General features: G+C 41.5%; 1 protein-coding gene across 3 annotated transcripts in view; it reads left to right on the top strand.

Annotated features, from left to right (window-relative positions):
• GLRA2 (glycine receptor alpha 2) overlaps positions 1–16,323 on the top strand; it is a 171,983-nt gene that overhangs the window by 118,137 nt on the left and 37,523 nt on the right. The gene's annotated exons all lie outside the window — the stretch shown is intronic.

The raw sequence follows: 16,323 nt of genomic DNA, 5'->3' as shown, positions 1-16,323 counted from the left end.
TGAAGTCACTAATCTCATATGACTGATCTAGTTCCAACATTCTGAAACCTCCTCAGTCCTTTTTTCCCTTCTGCAATGTAAATTCCAGCCAATTAGGCCAGTCTCAGTTAAGTACTGATTTTATTAAAGTAATCGGCAATGAGTTGTAATTGACTCTATAACTTAGTTTTTCAGGACATATGTTCATCCCCAAATGGGAGCCTGCTAATCCAAGTACATCTTGAGTTAGTTGCTGTTTATCTCTTCTGAATGACACCTCCACATCCATGCATAATTATGCTTTCAGAATGCATGGAATCAGCATAGTTTAAAGCAGGCAGCCATACACAATCTTGCCCTTTTCATTTCCTCTTCTCATCTGAAAAATGAGGGAATTCAGTGAGCTCATCTAGAAAGTTGTCTCAGCTCTAAAATTCTATGATTGGTGTTCTGTCATCTAATCTTGGCAAATTACTCTAAATAACCTCAGTCACCACTGGAGAATTAGTAAGGACAAGCAAGGCAAATATTGAACTTGATAAATCCTCAAATTGGGGGAGGGGGTAGTACAGTTAGTCCCTGACTATCCACACGACTGGGGCATGGTACGAATATCTGAACAGTGAATAACACAAAAATCTGTTTGTTATCAGTGAGCAAAGACAAAAGAATAAGGAAGAGTCTAAGACACCATTTGGGCCAAACCCTTTCCATTTAGGCATAAATCCCCTGGAAAAGGGTATTGTAGGAAGCATTCTGATTAATCAAATATTTCAATTAAGTGTTAGAAAGACTTAGAGTACAATAAAAATATTCCAAGTGTTAAAACTAGGATGAGTATGTGATGTCGCAGTGGAAATAAGACTGGACCAAGAATCATGCTCCAGGCCTGGCTTTGCTCTTGACTGGCTCTTTGATATCAGGGAGATCTCTCAAGTTCTCTGACCTCAGTATCTGTACAACTATGGTAGGAGGAGATAGAATAAATTATATATTGAAGTATTTTTGAAAGATCAATGTATGCTATTTAAATACATAATAATAATTGTTCATGGTGATAATATGCTTCAGAATATTAGAGAAAACTGGGCAAAATTACATGAATTTAGTACTTTCATAATATTGCTCTGAAATGCCTGCAATATTACCATGAGTCATAATATTGGAAGAAGCTCAACAAAAGCTTATGGAAAAGATCAAATTCAATTATGAATTATAGGAGCATCAATGAATCTCTAAAGAGCATTTGAGCAAGTATACAGTTTGCATCCTGTTTATCTAAATTCCACGAGAATAATTTTGCCTGGTTTTCTAAAAATAAACAGTTGGGGATTTAAAGGTAAAACTGAGCCATTTCAGGCCAAAGGGTAATTCTAAAACAAGAATAGTGGCAGGAAAATTAGCCACTCACATGGATTTCAAGATCCAGCTGTTGACCAAAATCTCACAAGTACTTCCATCCGGGAAGAAGTCACACGAGACGGACTCCCACATTTAATTTTAATGAAGATCCTAAATTGGATGAAACTATTAATTAATCTAACTAATTTGCAGTACTCAAGGCGTTGACTCTGATGGCAGGATGGAAGTACAAGAGGTCAGCTCCACCGTGATGATCAGAGTTAACATGTTTGAGCGTTTACAAAGTACCAGGCCCCAGTGTAAGCACTACTCCCTTATTTCATGTATATCTCAATTGTTATAGCAAACCTAAGAGATCAGCTTCATTCTTATCTCCATTTTTCAGCTGAGATATCTGAGGCACAGAGTGATTAAGTACCTTATGCAAAGTATACAGGTAGAAAGATGCAAGGCCTGATTTAGACCCTCAAAGTCAAACACTGGCGCAAATGGGTTTTACCACCATGCCAACAAAGCACTGATAGAATGCATGGCCATCATCTACTGAACAGTTTAGAAAGATTTGTTGACTGACTGCCAAAAATGTGCAGCTCATTTTGGGACCCTATATCTGTATACACAATACCAACAAGAAGTTGAGATGAGAATTGAAGTGATCCCAGAAAAAAAAAAAAACAACAACCCTTAACATGGAATGTTTGAGTATGAATTATCTAGTTGTGCTTTCTATGTTGATCAAGACACAGAGAACATTTATTAACTCAGACTACCCTGGATAGTGTTTAGCTTGAATTACAATATATGATTAGATCAGGAATTCATGACAAAATTCTTTTCTGTTAAGGGCTAGATAGTAAATATATTGGACATTCTGAGCTATAAGAGCTGTTGCAACCACTCAACTCTACCATTATAAGTAGTAACTCGAGACCCACACACAGTATGCAAATGAATGGATATGGCTGCATTCTAATTAAACTTTATTTACAAAGGAAAACAGCAGAACAGATTTAACCCATGGGCAGTAGTCTGCTGACCCCTGGACTTCAGCAAAGGCAAACTGATTCTGAATAGCTATTTTATATATGTTCAAGCAGGGAGCCTACTTGAATGAATAGATTTAAAATGAATGTATTCACTTCTTGTTCTCTTACACTGATGAATTATATCCTTCCAGATACCCTGGGTATTATTTTTAACTAAACTTTCCTCTTTAAAAAGTCCAAAACTAAACAATAAAATCTTACCAAATTCTGCCTTGGTGAGGCCCAAAGTAAATAACTTATCTCTCTCCCTTTCCTTCTCTCTTTTCCTTCCTGCTCTTTCCTAAAGACACCATGTATTAGGTAACTACCACTACGTAACAGATTACTCCCCCTACCCTCCACACTTAGCAGCTTAAACAACAACATTTTAATCTTTACTTTCTATGGATCAGGAATCCAGGCAAAACTTAGCTGGGACATCTGTTTCAGGGTCTCTCAGGAGGCTAAAATCAAGGTGTCAACTAGGACTGCAGTCTCACATGAAGGCCCAACTAGAGAAGGATCCAATTCCAAGACAACTCACGTGGTTGGTGGCAGGAGTCAGTTCCTCCTAGGCTGTTGGACAGAGGCCTCAGTTCCTCACTGACTGTTGGCTGACTGCCACCTTCAGTTCCTTGCCAGGGAGCCCTCTCCACCAAGGCAAGCACATGAAAAGAGCCAGAGAGAGCATGCCAGCAAGAAAGAAAGTTCAAGCAACATGGAAGTCTTTTATAACCTAATTGTGAAAGTGACATCCCATCACTTTTGCCATATTTGTTAGAAGCAAGTTTCTAGGTCCAGCCCATAGTCAAGAGGAAGCGTTATAATACCAGGAGGCAAGAATCATTTTAGAAGGATGCCTACACACTATTAAAACTAAGTCTCCACTGTTTTTTTTTTACCGTAATGTTAGCATTTTAAAATTGATGTCCTGTCAACAGGAGTAATCTGTACCTTTATAATATGCACATCCTTATAGGCTCAAAATATAGCTGTGACTCAGTCTCCCTAACAAACATCATACCTAGCATGGAACAGACTGTTTCTACAAATAAGGTGCTCTCATGATTTCCCTAACCCCAAGAGCGTTGGTATATGCCAAATAACTCTTGCATGTTATTAGGTAGAAAATATTAGTTTCTGTTATAGATACACAATTCTGATTTGATCAGTTCAAAACTAGCTGTGTAGAACGAAAAGGGAAGTGATAGGTGTTAAATGATATGGGTAATATAGATCCAAAATTGATTTGATACTCTCCAGATTGGTTTTTGAACCACGCTGACACCCCACTCTTATTGATGATGAGAAAACCAGCTAGATATTGGGCTTTTGTCAATAAGAAAGGAATTTTCAGGAGGAGGTGTGGTTCCTTTGCCATCCTGGTTCTAAATGGTGCCTGATATGGCAGGCATCGTATTTGTGCCAGGTTTCCCTGATCTAATTTTAGGTTGGGGCCATTTGTTTCAGTAAACTGTGGACCTTGTAACAAGTATTTGGATGCAGAGAGTTCATTTGGGAGGTGGTCTCAGGAAGGACAAGTGAGGAGTAGGGAGCATAAACAAGGAAAGGAGAAAAGACAATAAAGCATATTACTGAGTTGGTTACCCATGGAGAGCAACGGGGGTTCAGCCCTGGTGGGGGTCCTCTGAAAAACCACACAGAGTTTTCACTGGACTTGTCCCACCAATAATGGGAAATCTGGGGTCTTCATCTACCAACTCAACACCCATTCCTCCGTGGTTGAGGGCTACCCCTGAGGAATGTTCTACGCTTCCTTGTATGCAAGTAGAAGTTATTTAAGGGCCAGAAAAATCTCTCAGGCAGAAAAGCACAGAGGTTCAGGGGCTTGAGGTAAGTTGCTGACCATTTACAGGAGACGTTCCCACTGAATTTGGAGGTGAATTCAGTGCATCTGCTCCACACGTCTTACACATGTAAATATTGTCCATCACCGCAATCTGTTTCTAAGCAAGGGATTCACCATTTTAGGCAAGTTCTGCATGGCACAAAAGAGCTCAACGAATATGCATGATTGGATGACACTGAAGGTGGTAAGAGCAGAGCAGAGGGTCGGTACCTTGAGACTGGAAACCCATCCTCCTATTGACTTGGTTTTCTCTCTCCTCACTTTCTCTTTCCCGTGGGCCACAGAATTATAGAATAGCAGAAACTGTAAAGATGATCCTCTAAGCCTTTTCTATTTCCAAGAAGGAATCTGAGGCCCAGGAAGGTGAAATGATATGGTCAAAGCCAGACAGTGGCAAAGCCAAAACGCACATACCCGGCAGCTTCTCACTGCTCTCTCCATCACAGCCCCGCTGCCTCCTCTTTTTTTTTATATATAATCCTACAGGATTGATTTCCACCAAGGGACTGAGATTGATCATAACTCTCTGAAGCAGATATATACAACTGATATATTACAAACTGGTGTGCTCAATGAGTTCTACCAAAATCTTTTCACATTTACAATTTATTGTTTTTACTAGTCTGTACATTTCCATATTGAAATATAATAATAATGCTCCCTGATGGCAGGGACTTTTATTTCTTCAAAGAGCTTGCATATCTATTTTTGTCATTTTATTCAAGAGGCTGTAGGATTTCTTTTTAATTACCAACAGACTCCTGCAGGCTAGTATCTATTGCAAATAAGTATCTAATTATTAGCGGTGATTTGTGCTTCTGGCTTTTGTGGTGAGGAGAAAGGCATGGAGCTGACTTGCATCGAAATGCTGCGAAGCTACAGGAAATAGATACAGTGGAGGCCAGCTCTTTGGTAATTTACAGAAACAAAAAGTGAGATCACTAGCCCAGCCAGTAGCTTTTGTATAGTTAATTCTCAACCTCTCCTTGACCTGGAGCTCCTTTTCTTGTTTTCTCCTCCCCACATGTAAGCTGGAAGTTGACGGGGGCCTGGAATTTTTCCATTTCAGTTTTACATCGAATGGCATGAAACACTAGGTAGCTGATTGGCTTCAGGAGCTTTAGATGAGCACGCACAAGACACTCATGTGCCCAGAGTCTCAAGCCAAGAAGGGAAGGTTTCTGTCAAGGTTCTATCATGGAGACATCCTCACTGGCCTGCTGCCTCCACTGTGAGCTCACATTCAAGTACAAAGCCAACGCTAAACCAGGCCAGAAGTCAGGAGTTGGGTGGTGAACTTCTCACCTAGCACCGACTCTGCCATTCAGTTATCATCTCACACTATGTCCTCACCTGTGAAACCGTTTTTTGTCCCTCCAGCAAAAGGACACTTGTTCTTATTCCCAGGATGTAGCATCCCAGTGCTCAAAGGATTTAAGTGGGCAAGCCCAGCACAGGGAGAAGTCTCTTTGTACCCTGAAGTCATGAAAAGATTCTAGGCTTCTCTATAATAGCAGGTTGAACCGGGCCCCTCAGACCGCCACCATTTTGTAGCCCAGAATCACCCATTCCCCAGCTATCTTACTTACAGATCATCTCAGAAGTTGGCCTCAGTCAGGGGTATACCATCATGATTGCGGTGGGAGGGTGAAAAAGCCTGCACACATTCAGTGCCGGCCTATCCACTCACTCCAAGGTTCTAAGTTTCATAAATGGTCAGCCTGAGAATTTTGGCCAATGCTGCCTTTCTAATCTGACCTCCTCATCCTACTCTAGGGAGCACTGCCAACTTGGAAATCATAAGCCACCAAGTCCAGTCTAGGAGGTAGGGATGCCTCAGCTTTTCCATACTCCTTCCCCCATCAAGCCTCCTCCCTGGGAAACAAGACAGAAAGCAGGAGAAAATCTTTATCATCACTATAAATCACAGCCATCATCTCAAGGCCTTTCACTCAGCCTTAGTCCAAAGGACAAGAATGGACAGGGTTTTCTTTGTTTTAAATTTTTATTTTGTGGCGGAGGGAGAGGGAGAGAGAGAGAGAGAGAGAATCTGTTGGCACAGAGCCTGATGTGGGGCTCGAACTCATGAACCGCAAGATCATGAGCAGAAACCAAGAGTCAGACAGTTACCCGACTGAGCCACACAGGTGCCCCAAGGACTGTTTTATTTAACTGCTCCTCCTTCTCCTTCCTTGCTCACAAGTATGAAATTTGAAGCTGGGTGGGGTGGGTAAGGGAATAAATAAAGAAGTGGAAACAGCACTAACTGCTGACTGAGAAAGCAAATCACAACCAGGGTGGTTAGCTTTCATCTTTAAACATTTATTTTCATAGTATCTCTGCGGCTGCGGGCGTGACTGTGCTGCCATTTCTTACTCGCCCGGCCCACTGTGGGCACTTTTTCAGCTCTCTTCCACATCAGATGTTGTCATCCGGTGAAATCATCATCCGGGAGTAATTCTCCTGATTCACTCCCCAGAGAGGGAGGCTCCCACAGGGGTCAGTGAGCGTGGAGTCAAGCCAGGTGGAGGTGAGGCGCAGTCCAAGCACACTTCCGCTGCATGATCCCGGCAGTTGATGAGTAAACTCAAGTTTTCTTATATTTAGAGTTGAGGGAACTCCTGGAGTCCTGGTGTTGCAAGCTCTTTGTTGATGGTGGCAGGGGTTTGTTGTTTGTAACAGCATCTATCAGCTCTCTTGACCTCCGTCACGACACATCCGTTGTGCTCGCTGCAATGACGTTCCGTTTCATGTGAACTTAGCTGATGTGAATTTGAAATAGGGCCATGTAAAAATACTAATGAAGTCTTCACGCACGCACGGAACATGAAATACAACAAATTCTCCTTTACATTCATTCCTCCAGGGAAAATTGCCTTGAATTATGCAAGTTTTGAATTACATGATGTCTTCAGGAGCTCATCCCTGGCAAACCAATGTGACTGAGGGTCTGCAATCTGCCAAATGAGCGTTAAGATTTACATAAAGTGTCTCATTCAATCCTTCAGTGATCCCATGACAGTGGAATCCTTGAGCCCTTACTTCAATAGGAGGAAACTGAGGTCTTTCGTTTTTTATTTAAAAAAAATTTTAAATATCTTTGAGTGAGAGAACGAGAGAGACAGCGTGCAAACGAGTGGGGGAGCAGCAAAAAGAGAAGTAGACACAGAATCCGAAGCAGGCTCCAGGCTCTGAGCTGTCAGCACAGGGCCCGATGCGGGGCCCGAGTCCATGACCTGAGCCAAAGTCGGACACTCAACCAACTGAGCCACCCAGGCGCCCCAAGGAAACTGAGGTTTTAAAAGGTTAAGTAATTCCCCCAAGTTCATTGGCTGTTCAGCAAGAATTCAAATCCTGAATTGGCCTGGCTGTTTCTTTTCTTTCTTTCTTTTCCATCTTCATATTCTCCCCCAATCTCTCTCTCTCTCCCTACCCCACCCCCCACAGTGACCACACAAATATCTGTTAAGTGGAGGATCATCTCATTATCCCCCCAAAAGCTGGTGCTTGTCTTTCTTATACTGAGATAATCCAATTGGCTCTTTTCTTCATTGGGGTTGTTTTTTACACTATTGGGCAATTTGCTCCTGACTCCCACTCCCTTCTCATTTCTGCCCTTCTTTGAGAATATACTGCACTTGTTTCATCACTGAGGGTGCGGCTGCAGAAAACTGACTCTGGGAGAAATGAGTATTTCTGCCCTTGAGCTGATAATGTAAGGAGGCAAGTGCAAACGCAAGCACAGGGAAGACGACACCCCCTCCCCTGGCTTCCTCCTCTTCCTCCAGATGCCACTCCCTCCTCACCTTGGCATCCTCCCCAGATGCCTACATTTGCAGAAGGCTGAGAGACTCGGGGGTGCCTTCCTGCAGGGTGTCCCTTTGGTGCCTCTAACAGTGGATATCATCTAATACTCCTTGTATATTCTGGGGCTTCCATGTCTACCCTTCTCCCAGCCTCTCCATCCACAACAACTTATGCAGGAAGTTGGCCTGCTTTGGCCAGCTACTTTGAACTGTTTCTCTGAGCACCATAAGGGAGAGAAACTGACTCACCTTTGGGCACGATATCAGCTCTCTAGGCCTGTGTGCCACCCAACGCGCTAACTGGTCCCTGAAGCTTGTTCAGGTCCTGTCCTTAGGAAAGTTTGGTGATTTAAGGAGTACCATTTGTAACTAGTTGCCTCCTGCGGATACCAGGCTTGGAGGCACTGCCACCCAATGGCTGTTTCTACAAACAGCACATTCACAAGAGTTTACTCCATATTTTACCCAGAACCCAACAAGAGCATGAGACATGGAGAGAAAATGGGGTGGGGTGGTGACGCTGGGATGGGCCAGGTGCTCAATGCTGCCACCATCCCTCTCTGCCAAGGAAATCTGATTTTCCTGGCATTCAATGGCAGAGGTGAGCTCTTTAATCGGGCCATAAAAATGGCAACTTAGCAGCGAAGTTATAAAGATAAAATTGTATAACACCATGAATCTTTGGTACTAGGATTAATTTGAATGCCTATATTTTTTCTGATGATATTTTTATATGACTGAATATAGGTAAGAGTCAAGACAGATTATCAAAGCCAAAATTCTCATTTCCACTATTGTTGATCACTAGCTGTATCAGATGTGGACACGCATTTAATAAAATTATTTTCTCCCCCATAAAATGGGGATGGAGAGAGTGGTGGTATACTTCACGGCACTGAATAAAAGACAAGTTCATTGGCGTTACCAAAGGCTTCTCTTCCATGTAATGAAAGCACAAGTCAGGCTACTGTGACCAACAGGTAGCCTCCATTTCAACAGCTGCATTAACCAGGGTTAATTAAAAATCTGCTTTCTAAATTAGATAAGAAGAAACTGTACTGTACAGAGCAGAAAAGCTTCTTTTCTGGTTTAGCAACAGTTTGTATGTACAGTTTGCGAATAAACATCGACTCAAGCAGGTGGCTGTGGGAGACCATTCCACTTAAAGAAAGAAAAATATCTTAGTATTTTGAGATTGCTCTAGGAGTCCATTTTGTCTCTTTTCTATTAAAGAAATACTACTTGGCTGATCGTAGTCATCTTTTCTCTCCTGTAGAGAGCTTCTTTCCTCCATATGTGTTCATAACTAGCCCTCCTTGGTTGTCTGCCGGAGAAATGTCACAGCTTTCTGAGGTCAGCCCAGAAGCTGAGAATGTGGATATGTTTTTGTTGACAAATTGTCAGATGAGCGTGACTTGCCCACAGAGGATGGAGAGGGCATCCAAGCTGTAAGGACAGCAAGGCAATCCTCATACAATGATGATTCACTCCTCCGTGCTGAGGCTAAACCCTGGGTAGAAAATGGCCCAACTCCTAAACAACCAGCCTCATGACAGGGAATATGGTGATGTTTTTGAAAATGAACAAAACAAAGTATGGGACTAAAGTAAATGAGTTCATGGCTTGATTTTGCATTTTGAAACTGATCTGAGGATATAATAAAAAAATTAACTCAAAAAATTCCAAGACAGTGTTGAAAAGAACATTGAGGCAAAATACATCAAAGAAAGGTCAATGCGATGCCAAAACAAGTGAGCAATCAGGTAAACTCCACCATCTAACTGATGTGTTCAAATGTCAGATAAACGTTTACTTAGTGCCATGAAAACCTAACCTACTTGACTGGCTCTATCTTTTCACCAGATAGATTTGCCAACTACATAAATTGTGAAGTCATGAGAATAATACATATTCTTCTTTCCCTTAGTGCAAATAAAGAGTAATCTGGATATCATCACCTATAAAGACCAAAGCTAATTTTTTTTCAGTTTGTGTTGTCCTTGTTTTATTCTGGTAGCTGATCCTTCATATAAAGCATGGATTGTGAAAGGAATTTGAATTTATATACAGCTTGGATAACTCATCCATCAACAGAAACTATGGGGCACTTACTACATGCTCAAAGGCTTGTCCTGGGTGGCGTAGATACAAAAGACATTACTGGGTCTTTATCCTCCAGTATCATATACTTTAGTTGGGTGGATAAAACATGCATACATGAAGCAAAGACTAAACCGTATGATCTTATTAACCTTAAGTGTATAACAAAAATTCTAAAGATGGGCAAGACCACTGTTGACTACAATAGGCAGAAAAAGAATCACCCTGGAGATGGAATTTGAGCTACTCCTTGAGGAATTATCTGGAAATAAACAAGTAGAGGAATAGCAGGAAGAATTTCTATGCTGGGAGAAATATATAGACTAGGTGTTCTCAACCTTAACACTATTAACATTGGGGGCTGCAAAATTCTTGGTTATGGGGATGGCCTTTGGTTTAAGTTTATTTATTTACTTTTTAGAGGGACGGTGTGTGAGCAGGGGGGAGGGGCAGAAAGAGAGAGAGAGACAGACAGAGACAGAGAGAGACAGAGAATCCCAAGGAGGCTCTCAACTGTCAGCGCAAAGCCCGATACGGGGCTCGAACTCACGCGGTGAGATCATGACCTGAGCAGAAATCAAGAGTCAGATGCTTAACCGACTGAGCCACCCAGGTGCCCCATGGAGATGGTCCTATGCATTGCTGGGCATTTACAGCAGTTTTCTGGGCCTCTGTCCACTAGAATCCAGTGGCAAAACTGCACTCTCCAGTGGGGAGAACGAAAAACATCTTTGGACATTGCCAAATGTCTTCTCAGAACAACATCACCCCCAGTTGAGAACCACTGGACTAGATATAAATACCTGGGTTTGGGGAGTTTTTTGCTTTCTCCATCGCAGAGTTTATCAGCCTCAGAGTAATCGACATTTTGTGTTGGATAATTCTTCATTGTGGGGGTTACCCGGTACATTCTAGGACATCTAGCAGCATTTCTGACCTCAACCTTCGAGACACCAGTAGCACCTCCCCCTGGTTGTGACAACCCAAAATATCTCCAGACATTGCCACATGCCCCCCTGGGGTGCAAAATCACACCCATTTATGAACCACTGGGATTCTCAGTAGGAATGGACTTGGCTCCCTCAGGTGTAAGCAGAATTGCTTAAACAAAGTACAAGATTCACGTTAGGAAAGAGTGGAATAAGATTGATTAACTAGGGTGGACACATGCTGTGCAAGATCTTGGATACTAGAGCCTGTAATAGGCAGCCTCGGCAGTTCTTAAGCAGATGTGTTGCAAAATGAAATTGGCGTTTTAAATTTAATCTTGCAGAAGCAAAAGGATAAAGTGCCATGGGGAAGAACTGAATACAGGGAGGGGGGCTCCGTCAGCAAGTTATAATAACCAGGTTTAAGTGTTGATGGCCAGGGTTGTAGTGACATCTTTAAAACAGAGAGAAAAGGGTAAACCCAAGGGTGCTTTGCAGAAAGAAATGGTGACCTTTTACAACAGATTGAATACTAGAGATTAAGGCAAGGAAAGAACCAATGGTGAAACTCTGTAAGCCAGTGGGAAGAAAGATTCGAATGAGATGAAAGGGAAGGAGGGGGATTTAATGAGTTTGATTTTGCAAACACTAACTGCAGGCATTTTAGAATTAGCACAGGAACGAGAGGTGAGAGGTCAGGACTGAAAGATGGATTTGGGAGTGTTGGAAAAACAAAACCCTTAAATCTCTGTGGCGCAATACAATGAAAGTTTATTTCTCAAACTATGCTCCACTGTAGAATGGGTGGCCCTGGGTCTCCTAGAGGCCCCAAAGTGGCATATATCACTCCTGCCCACTTTCCACTGGGGATCCTACTGGACTGGCAAATCTTATCTTACTGGTGTCCCAAGAAAAGGAAATGGAATTCATAAGAACTTGGCATGTGGTGGGCCAGATTTGATCCATAGGCCATTATTTGCTGTTCCCTGACATATGGGAATGATGCTTCCTGGCGCAGTGTGAACAGGGTCCTCTAAAGTGTAATTTGGGAAGTATCGATATACACCTTAATTATCCTTGGATCTTCTTCCCCACCTCCCACCAGCACCTATAACAGAGCCTTCCACGTAGTAGGCCCTCAATGTTTATTTTTCTGAATTAAATATGCTTGGAAAGATACCAACTCAGTGAGTCATAATAGCATTTTGAGAACTTAATTACCTTTGAAAACTATTTTTTGCAAGATTGTACTAAAGTAGCTCAGGAAGCAATCATGTAAGCCCAAGAATCATAAAAAGAATGTGACAGGGGAAGATGTGAGCTAACAACATCTAGAGATGAGCAGCCAAAGAGAGAGAATCTGACATCAGAGCTGGGTAAAAGCAACAAAAAGGCATTTCAATCCTCAGAGGTCAGCACCGAGGGACATCACATCATATGTAATAGATGTCTCACAACACCTTCTAAATCTGTGTGAATAATGCATTTATTTAATGCCGGCACTTCAATGTTGGAAAGATGTTCATGATTTGGAGGAGACTCAGAGGCTAACCAAAATGATTAAGAGACTGAAAGGACTCATTTATGAGCAGCTATAAAAGAAGCCAAATACGTGCTTGGCCTGCTGGTGGCCGGAACGAGACGGGAAAAAGGTTTACAAATTACTAAATGCTATAAACACCAGGAAGGGGAGGAATGATGGTCAGCTCTATTGGACTTAGCTCTTGGTACGGACATATCTCAGGCACTGACAAATTCCTCTCATTATTGGGTCTTAAAACATTTACGGGCCTTCTGAATAATATATAACTGGGGAATGCTGTGATTGGTAATGTTCTATTATTACAAGGGGACAGGATTGCTCCAGAAGAGAAAATACAAGACAAATGACTGCTTATTAAGGGAAGAAACATTCCAGGCATGCTAAGTGTGCTGAGAGAATTAAAATGCACTAACAGTCCACTCCTAGAAATATCCAATACATGCAACTATGGGTAATGTTATACAGCACAAAACTGCTGAAATTTAATACAAAGATGGAAAGATGGCCAGATAATTTCTTCATTCCTTTTGTCATTCAATCATTGATTTCTCCATCCATCCCATGTATCTAATGCCTACTCATTATTTGCCAGGTCCTGTGCTGGTGATACAAAGATTAATAATACACAGAGCCTGTCCAAAAAAAAAAGTTTATGGTCCAGTGGTGGGGTCGGAAGTTCATGGAGTGAGAAGGAACAGACAGGCTCAATAGAGGATGATGAGAGAGCAAAGAAAAGTGGCTCCTAACCCAGATGGGAGAAAGTAGGAAGGTTGGGGAGGCTTCCCAGGTAAGCCGGCATCTTAGTCAAGTCCTGAAGGATTCTGAGGAGTCTGTAAATCAGAAAGAATGGGAATAGGCATCCTAGGTGGGAAGGGTTATAGATTCAAATCACTAGAGATGACAAAGCGCTGGACCATTTTGTCACACTGCATGCGGGACTGACCAGTAGTTCAGGTTGACGGAGACAAATAGTGTAAAGCAGGCGGTAACCTTAAAATCATCATTGGAGGGGCGCCTGGGTGGCTCAGTCGGTTAAGCGTCAGACTCTTGATTTTGGCTCAGGTCATGATCTCACAGTTGTGAGACTGAGCCCAGTGTCAGACTGGGGTGTAGCCTGCTTGGGATTCTCTTTCTCTTGCTCCCTCTGCCCCTCCCCCACTAGCATGCACATGTACGCCCTCTCAAAAAAATTATAATAATAATTGGAATATATTAGAATTATGGGTGATTTTTATTTTCCTTGATTTTTCTGTCTCTTCCAAAATTGCTCCGTTAACAAAGTCACACCTTTATGTAGACAGATAATTGTAAACATTTATATAGCACTTCTTCTGTGCCAGATACTATTCTAAGCACTTTGCATATATTAAGTGATTTTATCCACATAACTCTGAGATAACTATTATTGTCCCTATTATACCAACGAGGACAGGAGGCAGAAAGAGGTTAAACAATTTGACAAAGTTATAAAGCCTCTGTTTTTACATCGGCTGTGTTGCTACTAACTTTAAGTTAGAAGTCTATTTTCATATCATTTACTTCCATAATCCCACTTTAAAAATTGATCTGATAAAGAATCAGAGATACAGCCAAATATTTTGGGAGAAGAATGTTCATAGCCTCAAAATTTACCATAGCAAAAAAATAGAACTATAAATCACCTATATGTCCTATAATACAGAATGATTAATCATGGTATGAACTATTATGCAAGCACACTTTAGAAGAAAGTTAAATGAACTATCAACAATAGCCAAAGTATGGAAAGAGCCCAAATGTCCATTGATGGATGAATGGATAAAGAGATGTGGTGTGTATATATATATATATATATATATATATATATATATATATATATGGAGTATTACTCGGCAATCAAAAAGAATGAAATCTTGCCATTTGCAACTACATGGATGGAACTGGAGGGTATTATGCTAAGTGAAATTAGTCAGTCGGAGAAAGACAAAAATCATAGGACTTCACTCGTATGAGGACTTTAAGAGACAAAACAGATGAACATAAGGTAAGGGAAACAAAAATAATATAAAAACAGGGAAGAGGACAAAACAGAAGAGACTCATAAATATGGAGAACAAACTGAGGGTTACTGGAGAGGGTGTGGGAGGGGGGATCGGCTAAATGGGTAAGGGGCATTAAGGAATCTACTCCTGAAATCATTGTTTCACTATATGCTAACTAATTTGGATGTAAATTTTTAAAAATAAAAAATAAAAGTAAAAAAAAAGAAGAAAGTTAAATGATATAAGAAACGCTCACTAAAAAGGACAAAGAGAAATGTAAGATACAAACTGCACTGGCATAATCCTAGTAGTGTGTTTGTGTGTGTGTGGAAAGGAAATCCACTAGTCATACTGGGATTCAATTCCAATCTTTTTTCTTTTTTTAAAGTTTATTTCTTTTGAGAGAAACAGAGACTGCAGGAGTGGGGGAGGGGCAGAGAGAGGGAGAGAGAGAGAATCCCACACAGGCTCCATACTGCCAGTGCAGAGCCTGATGCAGGGCTCAAACTCATGAAACCATGAGATCATGACCGGAGCGGAAACCAAGAGTCAGACACTTAACTGACTGAACCACCCAGGCGTACCTCCAATTCCAATCTTAGTTCTTTCCTTTAATTCGCTTTGCGACCGTGGGTAATAATTTAACCTCTCTGTATTCCAGTTTCCTCATCAGAAAATGGGGGTAAGGGGTGCCTGGGTGGCTCAGTTGGTTAAGGTCCGACTTCGGCTCAAGTCATGATCTCACTCACTGCTTGTGAGTTCAAGCCCCGCGTCGGGCTCTGTGCTGACAGCTCAGAGCCTGGATGGAGCCTGCTTTGGATTCTGTGTCTCCCTCTCTCTCTGTCTTTCCCCAGCTCACACTGTGACTCTCTCAAAAGTAAACATAAAAAAAAAAAAGGAAACGGGGGTAATATAGTTGTTGTAGTGGCTACAAAATTAATACAGGGAAAATGCTTACAATACAGGCTGGTAAACACTCAGTGTCCGCATCAAAAAAATTGGAAACCCTATTTAAAAACTAGAGCTACACATTCAATGGTACACGTTCAGCTAGCAGTTTGATAAGACTTTGTAGTCTGGGGTCTAATAGGTTACAACACCATCTAGTTATCTTTAAAAAATAATTGGAAGGGAGATAAAGGGCACTTTCCATTCCAAGTAAAAACTATTTGCTTTCAGAACCTGCTTTCTCAAATTTTAAGATATACTAAACACCCGACCAACCAATGAAGTGTTTTAAAGTTTCCTTTTTAACCAGATACTGTCCTAAGACTAGAGCCCTGATATTTTATTTGGGTCGAATATTCTTGAATTGTGACAGTTTTAACTATTTAGAAATGTGCTTTCATGTCAGGATCAATCGAGGGATGGAAATTACAAACTGGTTTTTGAAGGGCCCAAAGCCATACATAGCCTACTTCTCATCAAGGTTTTGGAATTACCTTAATTATACTAGTTTTTAAATATTAAGAAAAAAATAGAAGGAAATAAGCAATTTCAAAAGTTTGTTTTTTCTTTTTTTTTCATTAAGCAAATTCTTGTGGTGCTCTTCAGAGCTGGTCTCAGGGATGAGGTGACCGAAGCAGATGGGCTATACTGAGAGCGAAGGAACAAGGGCCTGGGGCCAGGGGCATGTCACTTTCACTGCTTGGCCCAGAATCTGCAAAGTGGAATGGAAAATGCTTAAG

This window comes from Panthera onca, chromosome X, assembly GCF_046562875.1.
Source record: "Panthera onca isolate mPanOnc1 chromosome X, mPanOnc1 haplotype 2, whole genome shotgun sequence".
Classification (NCBI taxonomy): domain Eukaryota; kingdom Metazoa; phylum Chordata; class Mammalia; order Carnivora; family Felidae; genus Panthera; species Panthera onca.
This window is presented reverse-complemented; position numbering and strand designations above follow the sequence as displayed.